We start from the raw sequence: 19,662 nt of genomic DNA on the forward strand, positions 1-19,662 counted from the left end.
ATTAGTGTCTGCAAGGTCTGTCCCCCTCCTTCCTATACAGTAGAGTAGTCTATTTGATACATACACAAAATATTTAACTTTTAAATGTGTGTGGGACATTGGTGTGAGATTACTTGATCCTTCCACGACTATTATTGCTTGACTTCTGGAGACATTTATCCTAGATATTCTAGAGCTGAGTCCATTGTTACTCCATGCTATATCACAATTGGGGCATATCTGTGTCCTCCAATACCATTTGGCAGGTGCTACATGCTGATATGTCATATGATGGTATGTGTCCATACTGATATGGTTGATTCTATGTCACTTGATAAAGGTATGGCTTGTTTGTACGAGGGTTATCTGCCTTTATTTGGCAACATAGGTTATTGCCTGGTACATGACATCATGGTAAGGCATTTTTTTGTGGGAAGGATTGGGTCTGGGTATTTGGTAAGCTATCTTACTATGGGAATCCATTGCTTGTCTACTGCTTGCTATGGTGTGTAGAATATTGCACCTGTTTTGATTAGAATAGTCACCTAGTCATGGTATGGTTAGTGTGATTGCTTATAGTCATTCCTGCTATTGAAGTAAAATTGAGGAACATATATTTTGTGTTGTTGCATGATGTTGTCACTTTCCTGGCAGTTCCTGCGGAGGGGGGTCTGTTGACATGATGGTATGCGATTTCTTTCTGATTTGTGATCAAAGTGTTATCAGGTTTTTGTTATGACCCAACTTCACTATCTATTTTCAGCATCAGCACTAGCAGGTGAAGGAGACACGCACAGCAAAGTGGGGAAGCTTCTGGCCACAGGACCTCCGGTCATGACACCACAGACACCAAGGGACCCAGTGGCCCGGAGGTCAAGGGGAGTGCCACAGGAGATACCGGATCTGTAACATCTTCATCAGAATCCTCCTCCAGTGGCCTCTTTCTAGTGGTGGCAGACCTATCAGGGACCACTCCAGTATCATCTCTGTCCACCACCCCGTTCTATCACCCCCTCCCTATAGCTCCCCACCCAGATGGCCGTGCCAGCTCACCCAAGATGGTGTGTATCTCCTTTCTTTTGCTGCAGGCACCTCAGCCCCAGCCCCTGGCCCCCCTGCTGCCCTCAGTGAGAAGGCTATTGACCTCCTAAGAAGCATCTCTGTGGGTCACTCCACCATCGTGAATGCCATCCAGGAACTGGCAACCCAGGTCCATCAAAGCAATGTGTTCCTGAAGGGCATTTAAGGTGCAATGACTGGCCTACAGAGATCTATTCAGGCTTTGGCCTCCACACTGATGGCAGTCAGTCACCTCTTGCCTATCGTCCCCCCTGCACCTTCTTCTTGCCAGTCCAAATCCCCCCTTCCCCATCCCAGCCAAAACACACAAACACACTACCGCACACACACAAAGTACACAAAGTACATCCACCTGCAGACACTGCAATAGTCTCAACTGGCCCTGACACCCCACCATCCTCAGCATCACAAACACAATACCTGGCACGCTTGCAGGCACCATTCCAATATTCACTGAACCAGTCACCATAGCTACCCTACCTGCAGACACTACCCCAGCAGATCCTCAAACATCTACCCCAGTCACCACTCCTGCAGACACCACAACCACTGACACCCCTTCATGCAGCGCATCCACCATACCTGCATTCATCACCATAACAGCTACCCACTCACCAAGGCATCCCCCAGCACCTCCACCCCTCTGAGCCCAAGACACATAAACACCCTCACTCACCCACCCAACAGACACCCACCACACACAAGCATACCTCCCACAAACATGCGACCAAGTCAACCACACTGACACATCAGACAACTACTCCCTCACCCTCCACACCAAACCTCCCTTTGATGACCATCTCTGTATGGCATAGGGAAGCCTGGGGGCTGTGCGTCAAAGAATGGTGCAAGTCAGGTTAGAGTAAAAAGAAATGACTCTAACCTGACTAGCGTCATGTTTTGACGCACAACCTCCATGGAAATGACTCCTGTCTCAGCAAAGACAGGAGTCATGCCCCCCTGCCCATGGCCATTGGGCACAGTGGCATGTACGGGGGCCCAAGTTAGGCCCCCTAAAAAAAAAAAATACTTACCTCTACTTACCGTAGATGGGTCCCCCCATCGATAGGTGTTCTCCAGGGGTGGGCGAGGGTGGCAGGGGGTACCCCTGGGGCAGGCAAGGGCACCTGTGGACTGCTTCCATGGTCTTCCACCATGGAAATGAGCCCACAGGTACCTTAACGCCTGCCCTAACCCAGGCGTTAAAAAACAGCACAAATCTGCCTGGGTGCCATTTTTTAAGGCCTGCCTCCTCCTCTGCGTCAAAATGACGTGGTGAAATAAATAAGGCGCACATGCCTTTAAGTCATTTTTTGCATGGGAATACCTACCTTGCATGTCATTAGCGCAAGGTAGGTTTTCACATCCAAAAAAATGACTCAAACTCCATAGCTTTGGCACTGGACGGATCTAACACCAAAGTATAAATATGGAGTTAAGTTTGTGCCGAATTTGCATTAAAACAAAATGATGCAAATCCTGCGCAAACAGAGTATAAATATGGGCCTGAGTGTGTTGAGTTATGCAAGTTTCCTTTGCTTTTGTATGCATGTGACTATTTAGGTGTGTGTTCCTCACAGTTGGTTTGTGCCTTGTATGGTGTTTGGAGTAGTGTATGCTTTTTAGCATTGCCCTTCACTCATATGTGTGACTGTGCATTATATTTGTTGTTGGTATTGCTTGTCCATGAGATCTAAATGGGGCTTTTTTGTGTGGGCATGTTTAGGAGGGCTCAACATGAGATGTGTCCCTGTACTTGCTCCTTCCATGTATGGTTTTGCTGCTCCCATCGCTGCCTTGTTGGTCTAATTGTGATGTGTTGCTTTGTGTGTTTTGACTATTTGTGTCTGCGTGTATTGTGCATGGCATGATAGATTTGATGTGCTGTGTGTGATATGTATGTCAATTGCTGGGTTGTTTGATGGCAGTGTTGTGTGTGTTCCATTACACATGAATGTACATGTGTGTTGTGTGTATGTTCATTCCATGGCCAGTGTTTGGTGTGAGTGTGTGGCATGTATTTGTGCAGTTGTTGTATAGTTGTTGTGAGTTTATATGTTGTGTGGGAATCTGTGAACATGTGCCTGTGTTGTGTTGCCATGCGTGTATATGTGGGATTGACATGTGGTATGTGTGCTGGTTGAAGTGTGTGTGATGTATATGTGCAGGTGTCCTTGATGCAGTATTTGAGTGTGTGTGTCACTATGCTGTTACCTGTAAGTGCAGCCCTTCGCACCCCCCTCCATATGGTGTGTGATGTCATTGTACAAATATATACATTTTACAAATATAACAGGTGAGTCTGTATACTTGTGGTTGTTGTCATCCTCATCGGTGATGATTCCGTTAACTTTTGGCAAGCAGGAGTAGCGGGATGAGATCTAGTTGTGGTTCTATGGTGGCTCCAGATGTGTATGGCTTCCTAGAGGTAAGTGTCTCCCTTTATTGTGCCTGATTCTGCCTCCTGATGTGTGGTGGTTGGACTGTGTCGTCACATTGGCGGTGTGCAACCTCCTAATAGGTCTGGCAGAAACACGGTCTCCGCCAGACTATTTGTGCCTCCAGACGACCGCTGCGGTCTGTATTGGCTGAAGGTGATGGCAGACCGATGGCTGTCGTCTGTGTGCACCACCACTAAACTCCTAATTTGGCAGTCCACTCCGCCAGCCTGTTGGTGGTCGGACCACCAACATAGCAGTCATGTCAAACTCATAATGAGGCCCTTAGTCATGGAAAGAGGCAGCATGGTAATATAATGATGAAAGAAACATTATAACCCAGAACTCGACAATATCAAAATAAAGAGGAACATCAGGTCCCTGACAACATCTAAGATCGTGACAAATAGGAGCTTTTGGGCAGGGTCTATTTCTCAATGTGTCCACTCCCTGTTAAAAATAAGAGCAAATCATTCAAACTATGTACAAAAGAGGAAACCTAGAGTGGGTAAGGAATAGATTTTGTTTTTGCTAGTCATCTCACCCTCAGCTTAAAAAGTGTACAGCTCAACAAGGAAATTTGAAGAGAGATGGTATTTAAGAAAGAGATCATCACTGAAAACTAGAATGGGGAATCACAAGCTGTCCATTCAGGGTTCCCATATTCTCTTGTAGATGTCTTTCATATTTCGTACCATAAAAATGATTTATTCAAAAGCGATGAGATGATAAAGTTCCTTCACTCATTCTATAGGTAAATGTGTTTGATGAGATATCCAGTGACAAAAGATACACATTTAGTTGACACACAGAGAAATTGAAATCCAGCATCTACAGTGTCAGGTCGTTCTAGCATGTCATGTCATGTCACATATGGCTTCTAGGAATTTGGGATACATGTTTTCAGAATATTCCATATTTGATATCAGTAAGTGGCAGGGGTCGGAGAAGTCCAGATTATACGGACAGGGTTGTCAGCAGACAATCACCATCTGCAGCACATAGAAGTAAGACTCTGGGGGTCATTACAACATTGGCTTACCGCCGTGCAGAAGACCGCCAACACACCGCCGCGGCCGCGGAATTCCGCCACAGCTATTATGACCCACATCTCGAAATCCGACAAAATTCAGACACCCACACAACTCCGCCACACCAAAGGTCAGTGATAAACTGGCGAAAACAAAACCTCCACCGTCACGCCAACAGAAATATGCCCACTCTATCACGACCCACGAATCCACGCAGCAGTCTTTCAACCACGGTATTCCATTGGCGGTACACACCGCCGCGCTCAAAATACACACACTTGTACAAAACACCGCCACATTGGACAATTCAAAATACACACACTTGATACACATACACACACCACTCCCACACATTCAATACAATATAAAACACACACCCACATCACCCACAAACCCCTACGACCAAAAATTCTGAAAGAAGGCACCACCATCCACAAACTAGCAGCCACAGGCACTCAACACCATCACCCACACAACTTCCACGCACAAAACACCACACACCACTACATATCACCACACTTATCACCACACACACCACCCCACACATCACCCACACCACCCCATGGCACGGCAAAGACACCCCAGGTTCTCGGAGGAGTTGCTCAGGGTCATGGTGGAGGAAATCGTCCGGGAAGAGCCACAGCTATTCGGAGCACAGGTGCAGCACACCTCCATAGCTAGGAAGATGGAGCTATGGCGAAGAATAGTCGACAGGGTCAACGCAGTGGGACAGCACCCAAGAAATAGGGACGACATCAGGAAGAGGTGGAACGACCTACGGGGGAAGGTGCGTTCCGTGGTCTCAAGACACTACCTGGCGGTACAGCGGACTGGCGGCGGACCCCCACCTCCTCCCCCACAACTAACAACATGGGAGGAGCAGGTCTTGGTGATTCTGCATCCTGAGGGCCTCGCAGGAGTCAGTGGAGGAATGGACTCTGGTAAGTCAAACCTTTAACTATCATATCCCCCACCCTACCTGCATGCTAACACAGACCCCCACCCTCGCCCCCTCCCCTATCACTCCAACTCCTCATAAATGTACTAATAACACAAACCACACATCCCAACACCAAGCCCTGCATGACACAACAAAGCATGGACACCCATCACTAAAGCATGCCCACTGCACATACCCATAGCACCCCCCTCAACCATCATCAGCCCCCACACAGGAATGCTAGCACTGGGGTACAAGGTCACCCACCCATTGCACACCATGACACACACAGATGCAATAATCATGCTTTTACACCCCTGCAGGACCACTACCCAACGTCACCAGACAGGAGGGTCCAGACATCTCCACCCCACCCACAGAAGAGGCCCACAGTGATGACAGCAGCTCTGTCCAACTGGATCCAGATGACCAGCCCGGACCATCGTGGGCCTCGGGACAGTCGGTTCCCCTCACACAGGCACAGCCCACCACAGACCTTCCACCCTCTGGTAACACAAGCACAGCACCCACCCAGCGGGCCCATACCTCCGTCCCCAGGACACGTCAATCAGCTGTGTGTCCACCACTAGAGGGAACCCAGGATAACCCACCACCCCAACAACAACAGGGACCTGGAGGCAGTGGCAGTGGGCACACGGTCCAGGGGACGGAGGCACAGGAACACAGGGGAACTGGGAGGGCTGCCGTGCGACAGGGGGGGTGGACAGGCCAAGGGAACCCACTCTCCACGAGGCCCTCTCCTCCATCATGGGAGCATACCACCACTCCCAGGAGACAATGGCAACGGTCCTGGCCAAGTTTCAGGAGACCCAGCGCATGCAGGAGGAACAGTATTTGGGGTTCAGGGAGGAAGTCAGAACCATCAGCTCCGCCCGGGGCACCATCGTAGGGGTGCTGAAGGAAATACTTAACACCAGGAGGGACACTGTGGCACTACAAGGGGCCCCTGACACTAGCATGGATGATGAACTGCCCACCACCTCCGCCGGCGCTAGTGGACAGGAGGCACCGCCACAGGACCACCGCACCAGCACCCCTCCCTGCAGATGGAGAACCACCCCGCAAGCAGTCCCTGAGATCCAGGAACAAGACAGAGCACGATGCCAAGACCCCCGCCAAGAAATGAGACCACCCTGATTGTCAAACCACTGTCCCACTTTGTAACCCTGTCTATATCGGAACTGCCCCAGCTCCACTTCCTATGCCCATATGGGCAATGCACCTGTGAGACTAATAGACTGGACTCTGCCATGAACATACCTCCACCATCACCCCTCACCATTTTACAACCCCCTCCAATATTGAGCACTTCAATAAACACCCTTGAAGCACAAAACAATCTGGAGTCAGTCTGTGTTTTATAAATTGTGTATTAGCAATGACAGTGACAAAATGCTTTTTCAAATTTAATGTCAACATACCTATGTCACACATCTCAAGTCCATGAGGAATCTAAGCAGATGACACACGTTGGAAACCACACCTGTGAAACCGTAAGGGAAATTTACAACTCAGTGACCATATACTGGTTGAAATCGACAGACAGGATAAGGGTAGAAGTGTTAAAGTACTTGTAGTAGGCAGGAACGTTTTCTCACCTGTGTGTCACTGGAAATATTGCTGGATGACTGAGTCCCTGTTGTCAATGACTTCTTCCTCTGCTTCCTCCTCATCACTGTCCACAGGCTCCACAGCTGCCACAACACCGCCATCTGGACCATCCTCCTGCAGAAAAGGCACCTGTCGTCGCAAAGTCAAGTTGTGAAGCATACAGCAGGCCACGATGATCTGGCACACCTTCTTTGGTGAGTAGAATAGGGAACCACCTGTCATATGGAGGCACCTGAACCTGGCCTTCAGGAGGCCGAAGGTGCGTTCGATCACCCTCCTAGTCCGCCCATGGGCCTCATTGTAGCGTTCCTCTGCCCTGGTCCTGGGATTCCTCACTGGGGTCAGTAGCCATGACAGGTTGGGGTAACCAGAGTCCCCTAATAGCCACACACGGTGCCTCTGGAGTTGACCCATCACATAAGGGATGCTGCTATTCCGCAGGATGTAGGCGTCATGCACAGAGCCAGGGAACATAGCATTTACCTGGGAGATGTACTGGTCTGCCAAACATACCATCTGTACATTCATGGAATGATAACTCTTCCGGTTCCTGTACACCTGTTCACTCCTGTGGGGGGGGACCAGAGCTACATAGGCCCCATCAATGGCACCTATGATGTCGGGGATATGTTCAAGGGCATAGAAGTCACCTTTCACTATAGGCAAGTCCTCCACCTGAGGGAAAACGATATAGCTCTGCATGTGTTTCAGAAGGGCAGACAACACTCTGGACAACACGTTGGAAAACATAGGCTGGGACATCCCTGATGTCATGGCCACTGTTGTTTGAAATGACCCACTTGCAAGGAAATGGAGCACTGATAGCACCTGCACTTGAGGGTGGATTCCTGTGGGATGGCGGATTGCTGACATCAGGTCAGGCTCCAACTGGGTACACATTTCCTGGATTGTGGCACGGTCAAACCTGTAGGTGATGATCAAACTTCTTTCCTCCATTGTCGACAGGTCCACCAGCGGTCGGTACACCGGAGGATTCCGCCATCTCCTCACATGTCCCAGCGGACAGTGCCTATGAAGGACAACAGCGAGCACAGCGTCAAACAACTCAGAGGTATGTACTCACAGTCTACACAGAACACCATTCATACACTAAATGTGGCCTGTATTTGTGTTGTGAGACAAGGCCTAGGTATGTGTGACGCAGTTGGTAATTAGGCCATGTGGGCCCCTGAGGAGGCCACCGCCTGCCCCAGAGTCACTGGCCAGGAGGCCACCGCCAGCCTCATCGTCACTGCCAAGGAGGCCACCGCCAGCCCCATCGTCACTGGCCAGGAGGCCACGCCAGCCCCAGAGTCACTGCCCAGGAGGCCACCGCCAGCCCCATTGTCACTGCCCAGGAGGCCACCGCCAGCTCCAGAGTCACTGGCCAGGAGGCCACCGCCAGCCTCATCGTCACTGCCCAGGAGGCCACCGCCAGAGTCACTGCCCAGGAGGCCACCGCCAGCCACAGCCCAGCTGGCCAGGAGGGCCCCGCTAGCCACAGCCCAGCTGACCCATGAAGGACCGCCAGCGACAGCACTGCTGGGCAATGAAGGACCGCCTTGGCAAGGACCGCTGAACAGGGCAAAGACCGCCATGGAAAGCACCGCTGAACAGGTCTGACACTGGCAACTCAAGCACCGCTGAACAGGCCAAGGACCGTTGAACAGGGCAAAGACCGCCATGGAAAGCACCGCTCAACAGGTCTGACACTGGCAACTCAAGCACCGCTGAACAGGCCAAGGACCGCTGAACAGGGCAAAGACCGCCATGGAAAGCAGCGCTAGCCCATTTGCGGCAGGGGCAGTGACGCAACTGGGACCGTCACGGGGTGTGTGCTTCACTCTGGGCACCAGTCCCCCTCCAGAACCAGTGGAGAACAGCATCCACTCCGTCTGTCCTGCACAGGATGAAGCACTCTGGGCACCAGTCCCCCTCCAGAACCAGTGGAGAACAGCATCCACTCCGTCTGTCCTGCACAGGATGAAGCACTCTGGGCACCAGTCCCCCTCCAGAACCAGTGGAGAACAGCATCCACTCCGTCTGTCCTGCACAGGGTGAAGCACTCTGGGCACCAGTCCCCCTCCAGAACAAGTGGAGAACAGCATCCACTCCGTCTGTCCTTGGCAGGATGAAGCACTCTGGGCACCAGTCCCCCTCCAGAACCAGTGGAGAACAGCATCCACTCTGTCTGTCCTGCACAGGATGAAGCACTCTGGGCACCAGTCCCCCTCCAGAACGAGTGGAGAACAGCATCCACTCCGTCTGTCCTTGGCAGGATGAAGCACTCTGGGCACAAGTCCCCCTCCAGAACCAGTGGAGACCTGCATCCACTCCGTCTGTCCTTGGCAGGATGAAGCACTCTGGGCACAAGTCCCCCTCCAGAACCAGTGGAGAACAGCATCCACTCCGTCTGTCCTGTATAGGATGAAGCACTCTGGGCACCAGTCCCCCTCCAGAACCAGTGGAGAACAGCATCCACTCCGTCTGTCCTGCACAGGATGAAGCACTCTGGGCACCAGTCCCCCTCCAGAACCAGTGGAGACCTGCATCCACTCCGTCTGTCCTTGGCAGGATGAAGCACTCTGGGCACAAGTCCCCCTCCAGAACCAGTGGAGAACAGCATCCACTCCGTCTGTCCTGTACAGGATGAAGCACTCTGGGCACCAGTCCCCCTCCAGAACCAGTGGAGAACAGCATCCACTCCGTCTGTCCTGCACAGGATGAAGCACTCTGGGCACCAGTCCCCCTCCAGAACCAGTGGAGACCTGCATACACTTGAGAGACTGTGGCTTTGCACTCCCCAGGATTGAACAGTGGGCAACCCACCCACTGTAGAGACTTGAGAGACTGTGGATTTGCACTCCCCAGGATTGCACAGTGGGCAACCCACCCACTGTAGAGACTTGAGAGACTGCGGATTTGCACTCCCCAGGATGGTACAGTGGGCAACCCACCCACTGTAGAGACTTGAGAGACTGTGGCTTTGCACTCCCCAGGATGGTACAGTGGGCAACCCACCCACTGTAGAGACTTGTGAGACTGTGGCTGTGCACTCCCCAGGATTGAACAGTGGGCAACCCACCCACTGTAGAGACTTGAGAGACTGTGGCTTTGCACTCCTCAGGATTCATCAATGGGCATGGAGCCCCCTCGTGGATCTGGCGTGGTGCACTCATCCGGCTGAGGTGCCCCCCCTTCCCTTCCCCCTGAGGTGCCTGTTGTATTTCGATCTGATGCCCCTGCAGTGTTCTCTCCGTTTGGATCGGATATCTTGTGTGGGCCTCGCCCATGCATTTTGGGCCCAGTGGTCCACGGACTATGAATGGTGCAATACCTGCACCACTAATCGTGGTGTATATTTTGTTTATTGTGTATATATATATATATGTATATATTTGCTTACTGTATTTTGATATAATACAATGGTTCCACTCATTTCCTTTTGTCTTTGCATTCTTCCGGGGGGGTTGGGGGGTGTTACTGTAATGTATAGATATGTATTGGTGTGTGTGTTGTAGTGGGTGAGGGTCGGGGTGGGGGTTGGGATGTTGGTTGTGTGTGTCCCTGTGTTTTTGCCTCCCCCCTCTCCTATGTCGTAGGTGCAGTACTCACTGTGGCCTTCGCCGCCGGCGTTGATGATCCTCGTAGAGGAGCAGGAAGACTAGCGCTGGCAGAATATGGAGTTCCGGCTCCATGGTGCCCTCCTTCCTCGTGGAGTGTGTAGAGGTGAGCGTTTTCCCTTTGAAATGGCTGTTTCCGCCGTGTTTTTATCTGCAGTGGAATCCGCCCCGGAAAAGGTGGCGGATTGGTAGGTTGTAATACTGTGGGCGGTACATTGTATTCCGCCTGTCTGTTGGGGGTGACCGCCGCGCTGTTTGTTTATACCACCGTGGCAGTCGGAGTGTTAAAGTGGCTGTCTTTGTTGGCGGTTTCCGCCACGGTCATAATTCCAATTTGTTTACCACCGGCCTGTTGGCGGTCTTACCGCCGCTTTAACACCGTCCGCCAGGGTTGTAATGACCACCTCTGTCTAGCTTTCTGTAGTCTACCCTGGGTTCAATACCAATTACTGAAGATTTTAAAATAGGTGCATCAATTTTGATTCCAGTTTCTAACAAGGAGGTTAAGTCAGTCACTGTGCACTCTAAAGAGAAATTAGTTTAAAAGGTCCTGCATGACTTGAGTTTTGTACACTTGGAGAACAACTCTGTTATAATACTATTATGAAACGCATAAATAACACCTTTCAGCTTACCACATGTACTGGCATTATGAGTATAGGCAAATCAGAGAGTTAACTTTCTAACATCCATAACCTGGACACAGGCAATGTCTAGGTTGGCTGAAGTGTCACCATTGGTCTTTCCCAAAATCAAATTTGAGGTTCAGATTGCAGAATGTCCAGAGGTCTCCATCATCAAATAGTTGATTTTTAGATGTAGGTGTTTAGCTGCCAATTTGTCTCAGCATATCCAACATTTTGCAATACTCATGGCAGTGTTATGCTACAATATGGCCGCCAGCTGGATAAGTCAGTGTGACCTCATTTTTATTTTTATTTTAGTCCTCTTTTCACAATAGATGCAAGGATTGGTGGCAGCATTTGCACCTTGTCAATTTTACCCATTGAGGCCCAGGGGTGCACTTTCATTCCCAGCTATCATGTGGGTCCTTCTCTTGGCCCTTCATATTGGTGTAATCATTGGACTTTCCAAGGAATGGGTGTTCATCCACCTTGAGAATGGAGTCCAGATTTGGACCTTCCTCTGCTCATAAAAAAGAAAGTCCAATACACTTACCCGTTCTTTTACATATTTCCCTCTTAGTCTGGAGGATAATGTGGAACAGAAGCTTTCACATGTTAGATTACAGTGGAATTCTTTCCTTTCTTTCTTCTTCAAAAATCCCAAATAAAATAAGAGTAGGGCTTACTTCTAAAGGATCTTGAAGTACCTGATGTAGTCTTGCCCACCTTAAACCAGAATGGTTGCAGAAACTAACTGGTCATGAATTTATGCTTATCATCCTCCATATTTTCTCTACACTGTCGGCAACAATCCTTCAAGAGTTCCCCACACATTGCCAGTTTTGCTGGACTCCAAAAAGCTCTGAGGAAAGTGAACAAGTAGTTTCTCTATAGGTGTGTGGCTTTAACTGTTGCATATAATGTAGCAAAGGACACTTGCCATAAGCTATCTTGCGCCCTTCTTGGCAGATATCAATCACATATGATCATTATTTATTTTGGTTTACTTCTGCACTCTCTGTTAATTTCCAATATGGTCTCATCACTTCCCATTCCCCAGAGGTTTATTTTACCATTTCAACTCACTCAGGCTTGATTCCTTAAAAATTTTGTGATCCACCCTAATCCATTCCATCAAATAGTGGTATTTAAACCTTGATGGGTTGACATTTGTTTTCTCTTCCAGAGTCTCCAATTGACAGTACCCCCTCCCTATACAGATGGTGTTCCCAGTTCTGAATCCCATCTTTTTTTAGCAGGTACACTGACTGATCTTTCCTACATAAAATGTGTTAGGTATACATTCAGGACCTGACACTTAGCACACCTTGGATTTCTTAATTGTGCCCCTAATTTCTTCATAATTTATTTTTTGATTTAGATATGTACGCTGTTCCTCGCTCAATATGGGGATCTTCCTCTTTGCTAACCAGCTCTTTATTTTTTTTTCCCTCACTTCTTCTCAATAAACGTACTGGTAAAATTGTAAGGCAACTAGTTTAATTTTGTAATAGTGAACATCTACCATACTCAACATTTCATTCACAATCTCATTTGTATTGCTCTTAGGTCAATCTTGTCTGACCTTTGTTTTTCACACCTTTAACCAGAAATTGAATTGCCTCAGCCTACGGACCTTCCACCTCTCATGGACAGTATCTTCTATTCTGAGTTTAAAGCTCTGTTGAAGAGTCTCCAGAGAATTCTCTAATCTTGTTTTTTCTTCTTCATCTGCTTGATTCTGTAAGGACCTTTCCACCTACTCTATCTCCTGCTCTAATTTGCTCTACTGCTCTCTTTCTATTTTTCTTCTTTAGTATGTCATATTGCCTACTCTGCCTCTTATGTAGGCTTTATCTGCATCTAAAATTATATTTGTTGGTGTTGACTCTTGTTTTTTTTACAAAAGCTACTTCTGTCCTTCTGGAATGGTTTACAGCCTCTATATCTAGGAGAGTTTTACTATCTAATGTCAACGTAGGGTTGGTTATAACCTGTATCAGTTTTAATTCCAGTCGCACTACTGAATTATCAGATAAGTGAGCTGGGTGATGCTTAATACTGACTTCTTCATTGACCACCCTATCTTCTAACAAAAAAGCAATTAAGCTGTAGGTGATTTTTGCATTTATTTGGCCATGTTCAGTGAAGGACTGTCATGCGGTCAGGCCCTGTAGCCAACCCCCACGTGGGCAAGCACCCCCCATGGGCAACATCTCCTTACTATGCATAACATTTGGCCATGAACAGCATGGAGGTGGGAGACAGGGCCTAACCACAGGCTAGGCCCTGCAGCCATGTCCCCACAGACACTCAACCCCATATGCACGGCATGTATTTGGCCGAAAGCCCTGGACTCAGAGTAGCCAATCCTGTGCCAAACATGGCATTCTGCAACACCAAAATATAAAAAATATGGGCCAACTGACATTATCAAGGTGTGTGCATAATAATATGTATAATCAGATCTATCATTGTTTTACAAAAATCATCAATAATTTTAACCAAACGTATATTTTCCCACAATGTAATGTTTATTATTAATTTCTAAAAAAAAAGTTTAGTAAAGTTTTGTCAAAAACATGTTGGTGACACTTTTTTGCTTAGCTTTTAATATTACAAAGATGACAAATGTGGAAGCAAATGGTCAGAGAAGATACATTAAAAAAACTAGCATATCTCCCATAGCTCTTTTATCATTTTTAGCCTAAAAAACAAAATCATAAAAACAACCCCAAGAGAGCCTTGCATCTTTTAATTTTTCATCTTTAGGCTGCATAAAACACAGCCATCCTATAGAGGGTGCTGCTCTCCCTACTATAGGGTAAAAGCTCCAGGTGGCAAAGGCTTTTAAAAAAAATAGAAATATCTCCTGAGGTCATTTATTCAAATGTCCAGGAAACTTACTGCAGAACTTCCTGTAGTACCACAACCTTAAAGGAAAATGCTTTTGAAGTGATCTTGCCCCTTCTAGAGACATCACCACAAACATGAAGTATATAAATAGCCCTAAAAAGATATTATAGGGTGTTCCTTGAAAGAGCAGTGAATAATAAGCGAGAGGCTGTTGCCTCATTTATTCTTTACTTTTGTAATCTTTCTGGGTCCTAGTCGACCCTACTGTTTTTTTTTCATAGTGGTCGTTGGGGGGAGCCTCAACCCCATGCAGCCCTGCCAGCTCCTTGCAAGTGGCTCCATTTCATGTAGCCACACAGGCAAGGGCATTTCTTTTTATTTAAGGGGTGCCCTAGTACCCACCTAATGCATTCAAGACAATTATGTTTCTTGCAACCCACAGGGGGAAAAGCACCATGGCTCAGGGGCACAGTGTATTCTCTGCTCCTGAAGAAACCAACATGTTTACTTTTATTTCATAATGAAGATGCCCAGATGCCCACCTTGGGCTTCCCACTGCTGGTCCATCACTGGTGGCTGCAGAGGGAGGCCCAGGGCCACTGCAACTCTGCCCGCTCTGTTGCCCTTGCCTGCATCCATCCCAGGTGCATCCAATCCAGGGGCAGTGGAAGCTAACATTGCTTCCACCCTTTGGGAGTGGTTTTAAATGGCTTCCATTGAGCGGGAGCAATCCACAGTATTTCCCTGCCCAGAAGCATAGCTTTACAGTAAACGTTTTGTGCTCCCACCTAGTTAGAGCAGCTTTAAGCTCCCACTGGTAGGAGTACATTACAACGTAACTGCCCACACGATTGGCCAGGGAAATAGCTGGTGGTCCCAGAGCAGGATTCCCCAGTACACGGTCCCTGAGATGGCCCGAGGGAATAGGGCCCACACAGTCATTCTGTGGGTCCTGAAGGGGGACCACACAGGTATCTCACCATTTGGGCAGTAGCAGCCACCGTAAATGGTGCCCGCGGGTCCTTTTTTGGGCTTGGGAAGGGGTGTTGTGAGGTCCCCCTTAATAAAAACAACAGCCCAAGGCGATAAGGTCTGGGAGCGTCTTAGAGGCTTGGGAAGTTCAGCCACATGCCCCCTCCCCTTTATAAAGGTGTCACTATCAAATCTGTCAGGTTTGTAGATCCCCCACAGCTAGAACATACAAAGTATTTGAGCCTTAGGGCCTCATTACAAGTGTCCAAGGACCGCCACACTTGCGTTGACCACTGGACTGATGCACTCCTGGAGCTCTGACCACCTAATTACAACTTAGGTAGGTTGAGTCGCTTAAAGACTACTGCCCCCGCCAGGATCACAGATCCCGATGGGGTGATGGCAGTCGGTCTTGTAATCAGCCATGGCGACTGAACTCAACGCTGCCTGACTGATTACAACCCCATTTTCCATCAGCTTTTTCATGGCAGGGACCCCAACATGAAAAGTCTGTCAGAAAGCCAGTGCCAGGGGCCACAGAGGGGCCCCTGCACTGCTCATGCCCATGGCATGGGTATTGTAAGGGGCCCCTGCCCAGCAGCGTTGGAATGTGCACTGTCTACTTTGCAGACAGTGCGCATTCTGAGGATGCTGGACGGCCCCCTCTGTGTTAGTATATGAGACTTGGCTCCCTTAAGGGAGCTGTATCATAGCACAATTCTCACCAGACTGACGGTTGGGAACGCATATTGCAATGTTCCCACTGGGCTTTTGGTAATACGCATGGTGGGGACATCATAGCCATGATGTTGGCGTCATTCCTATTGAGGCTATTAGATGCTCTTGAACTACTGAGCAGATTGACACCAAATCACAAAAAGCACTCTTTCTGGACCAAGATCTAACTTTGCCACAATTGGTGTAAATCAGTTCAGACGTTTAGCCTGTAGCTGTTTCTAAAGTTCTTATGGAAAAATGAACAGGGAAAATGCATCTTGGAACTCTACTTTTTTCTCTGCCCTTGCTTGACTGACTCTCCATTTTCTACTTAGGAGGTGGGGTGGAAGAACTTATTTTTAGAAACTTTTAACAAGATTTGTGAAACAAAGGCAATTTTTTTAGGAATATAATATATATTCATCTTTAATCACCAATTCTATTCCCAGAACTGTGGGACTGCTGTGGGGGTTTCCTTTTCGCCAAACTACGCAAACCTCACCATGGGTTGGTGGAGAAACAAGTGGCTTGGAGGGAGGAGAATGATTCATACATGGAAAAAACTGTCATATGGCTCCGTTACATAGATGACCTATTCTTGATTTGGAATGGTCAAGAGAAACAGTGCAAGGAATTCTTGGACATATTAAATATCAATGACTTGGGTCTACAATTCACATACAAAATGAGCAGGATAAGAATAGAATTTATGGATGTAAATGTATATATTGAGGATGAGAAAATACAGACAACATTACACCGTAAAACAACAGCGATCAATAGTGTACTACATGGCTCAAGCTTCCACCCGATATCACTGAAAAAAAATATTCCTTATAGGGAATTCATCAGGATGAAGAGAAACTGTTCCGATGCAAAAGAAATGGAACTTCAATTTAGAGAAACACAACAGAGGTTCCTCAAGAGATTGGGATGTAAAACAAGGGGAAAATAGAGCAAGATCTATGACACATACACAGATACTGATGAACAGTCAGAATTCAGTGAAAGAGGAGGATGATACAACCATCAGACTGATTCTGACCTACAGTGAAGAAAATCATAACATTTTGAACATTTTAAATAAACATTGGACTGTGATAAGAAAAAGATCCAGATATTGGTAAACTCATAGGGATGCGACCGGATGTGACATAGAGGAGGGCACCCTCGTTGAGAGACTATTTGGTAAAGACCCACTTTAAGTTGACAACACAAGAGAATTGGCTACAAGAAAAAAACAAAGGATTCACACGTTGCAATAAATGTAAGGCTTGTCGCATTGGCATCAATAAAAAGGACTCCTTGGATTTCAAAGGAAGAAATATACCCATAGAAGAGAAGATAACATGTGACACCTCATTTGTTGTGTATGCCATAGAGTGTTTGTGTGGCTTACAATATGCCCTATAAAATAATGTTTATTGGAACATATAAAGGCTGTACAAAACAGAGATAGGAGCTATCCCCTAACAAAGCACCTACAGTGCCATGATGAAGCAGACTGGCAATATATGTGATATTATGGAATTGCCTGTGTGAAAAAAACATGAAAGAGGAGGTGATAGGCTACTGCAACTAAGACGTTTGGAGTCCAAAATGATTATTAAACTCAAGACTAAGGTGCCATATGGACTCAACGGGGATTAGGAAATGTACAGTCATTTATAACAACCACCCAGTTAAGGGTTGGGAGAAACAGATAAAGACTATAGTCCACAGATCTGGTGGCTAAAGTATAGAGTACAGAGAGAGGTGTATGATTTAAATACAATGTAATGTCTATGCCAGAAAGGAAATGCATATGATTCATGTAATGTCGCCAACTTAACATTGGTTGGAAGGGTAAGCCATCTAGTAAAGATAGATAATGTTGGGCTAGGGCCATTGATAAACTTTGAGTGTGTCTCCATGGGACAAGGGGTCCAATTCAAATGTAGTAGTACTTATGAGGGGGAGTGTAGAGGAGCGTAGTCCAAGAAGTGTATATATATATATATATATATATATATATATATATATATAAATAATACACAAATATGTGTGACAATAGTAATATTAAATTCCACTAGTTTGGAAGAATATACCTATACAATATATGGTGACACACATAGACTACGTATCCCGGTAAAGGTGATGTATATGATGAGATAACAAAGATAGAAAAGATAAAAGTGTTAAAGAAGCGGACCCAAATGTATCCATGGTGAACAAAGTGGGGAAATATATAGTAAAAAGAACACAAAGACTATCTAGTAAATGGCCACATTGACAGACTGAGAGAATAATTGTAATGCTAACTGCCAGCTGACATACTTTTAATGAGAAAGCCCTGTATATATAAAATATAAGGTGGGAAGGTGAATATGAACATCAATGTCTGAAAGATATGGGGTACTGCAAGAGTGGTATGCGAAATGGTTTTAGTTGTGTTTAGGTTGTATTTTGTTTAGTTGCACTACATTTCCCAGAATGCTGCTTAATGGCATAGATTGGAAGTACATATAAATAGGCAACATAAACAACGCACTCACTTACCGTGATCAAGACTGTGATAGTCGAAACGCGTTGGTGATGAGGATGGTTGTTCTGAAGAAGAATAAATATTGATACAAAGGGGGTCATTCCGAGTTTGGCGGGCGGCGGTTGCCGCCCGCCAAGCGGGAACAGCCAATTGGCCGCTTCGCGGTCAGAAGACCGTGGGGGCCATTCTGACTTTCCCGCTGGGCCGGCGGGCACCCGCCAAGGGAGCGCCCGCCGGCCCAGCGGGAAAGGGCCTGCAACACTGAAGCCGGCTCCGAATGGAGCCGCCGGTGTTGCAGGTGTGCGACGGGTGAAGTTGCACCCGTCGCGCTTTTCACTGTCTGCTAAGCAGACAGTGAAAAGCATACTGGGGCCCTGTTAGGGGGCCCCTGCACTGCCCATGCCAGTGGCATGGGCAGTGCAGGGGCCCCCAGGGGCCCCAGGACACCCGTTCCCGCCATCCTGTTTCTGGCGGTAAAAACCGCCAGAAACAGGCTGGCGGGAAGGGGGTCGGAATCCCCATGGCGGCGCTGCTTGCTGCGCCGCCATGAAGGATTCGCCCAGCCGGGGCTAATCCGGCGGGAAACCGCCGGACCCGGTTTTCCGACCACGGCTTCAAAGCCGCGGTCAGAATGGGCAATGAAGCACCGCCAGCCTGGTAGCGGTGCTTCAGTCGTTCGTGGCCCTGTAGGTCAGAGACCGCCAGGGTCAGAATGACCCCAGAGTCACTTTTAGTTATTCAGTCTTACATGCGAGGCAAAGTTTGAAAGTTCCACTGTCAAAGTGTCAATATTTATTTCTGTCGGTCAGAGTACACTGTGTATCCATATTTATCATCAAATTATTGCAGGTTATAATTTTGGGTAGGACAGGTAAGGAGGGTATTTTTAAAGTTACACTGTATTTTAACTTATTGATTTTTGCAGCTGCTCCAATATCACAACATTTTGTGGTATTTTGTGAGGGTACATTGATAAATATCAATGACAAGGCATTATGGGGGTCATTCTGACCCTGGCGGTCCAAGACCGCAAGGGCCACAAATGACGGAAGCACCGCCAACAGGCTGGCGGTGCTTCCTAGCCCATTCTGACCGCGGCGGTAAAACCGCGGTCAGAAAACCGGGTCCGGCGGTTTCCCGCCAGATTTCCCCCGGCTGGGCAAATCCGACAGGGCAGCGCTGCAAGCAGCGCTGCCCTGGGGATTCTGACCCCCTTCCCGCCAGCCTGTTTCTGGCGGTTTTCA

This window comes from Pleurodeles waltl, chromosome 1_2, assembly GCF_031143425.1.
Source record: "Pleurodeles waltl isolate 20211129_DDA chromosome 1_2, aPleWal1.hap1.20221129, whole genome shotgun sequence".
Classification (NCBI taxonomy): Eukaryota; Metazoa; Chordata; class Amphibia; order Caudata; family Salamandridae; genus Pleurodeles; species Pleurodeles waltl.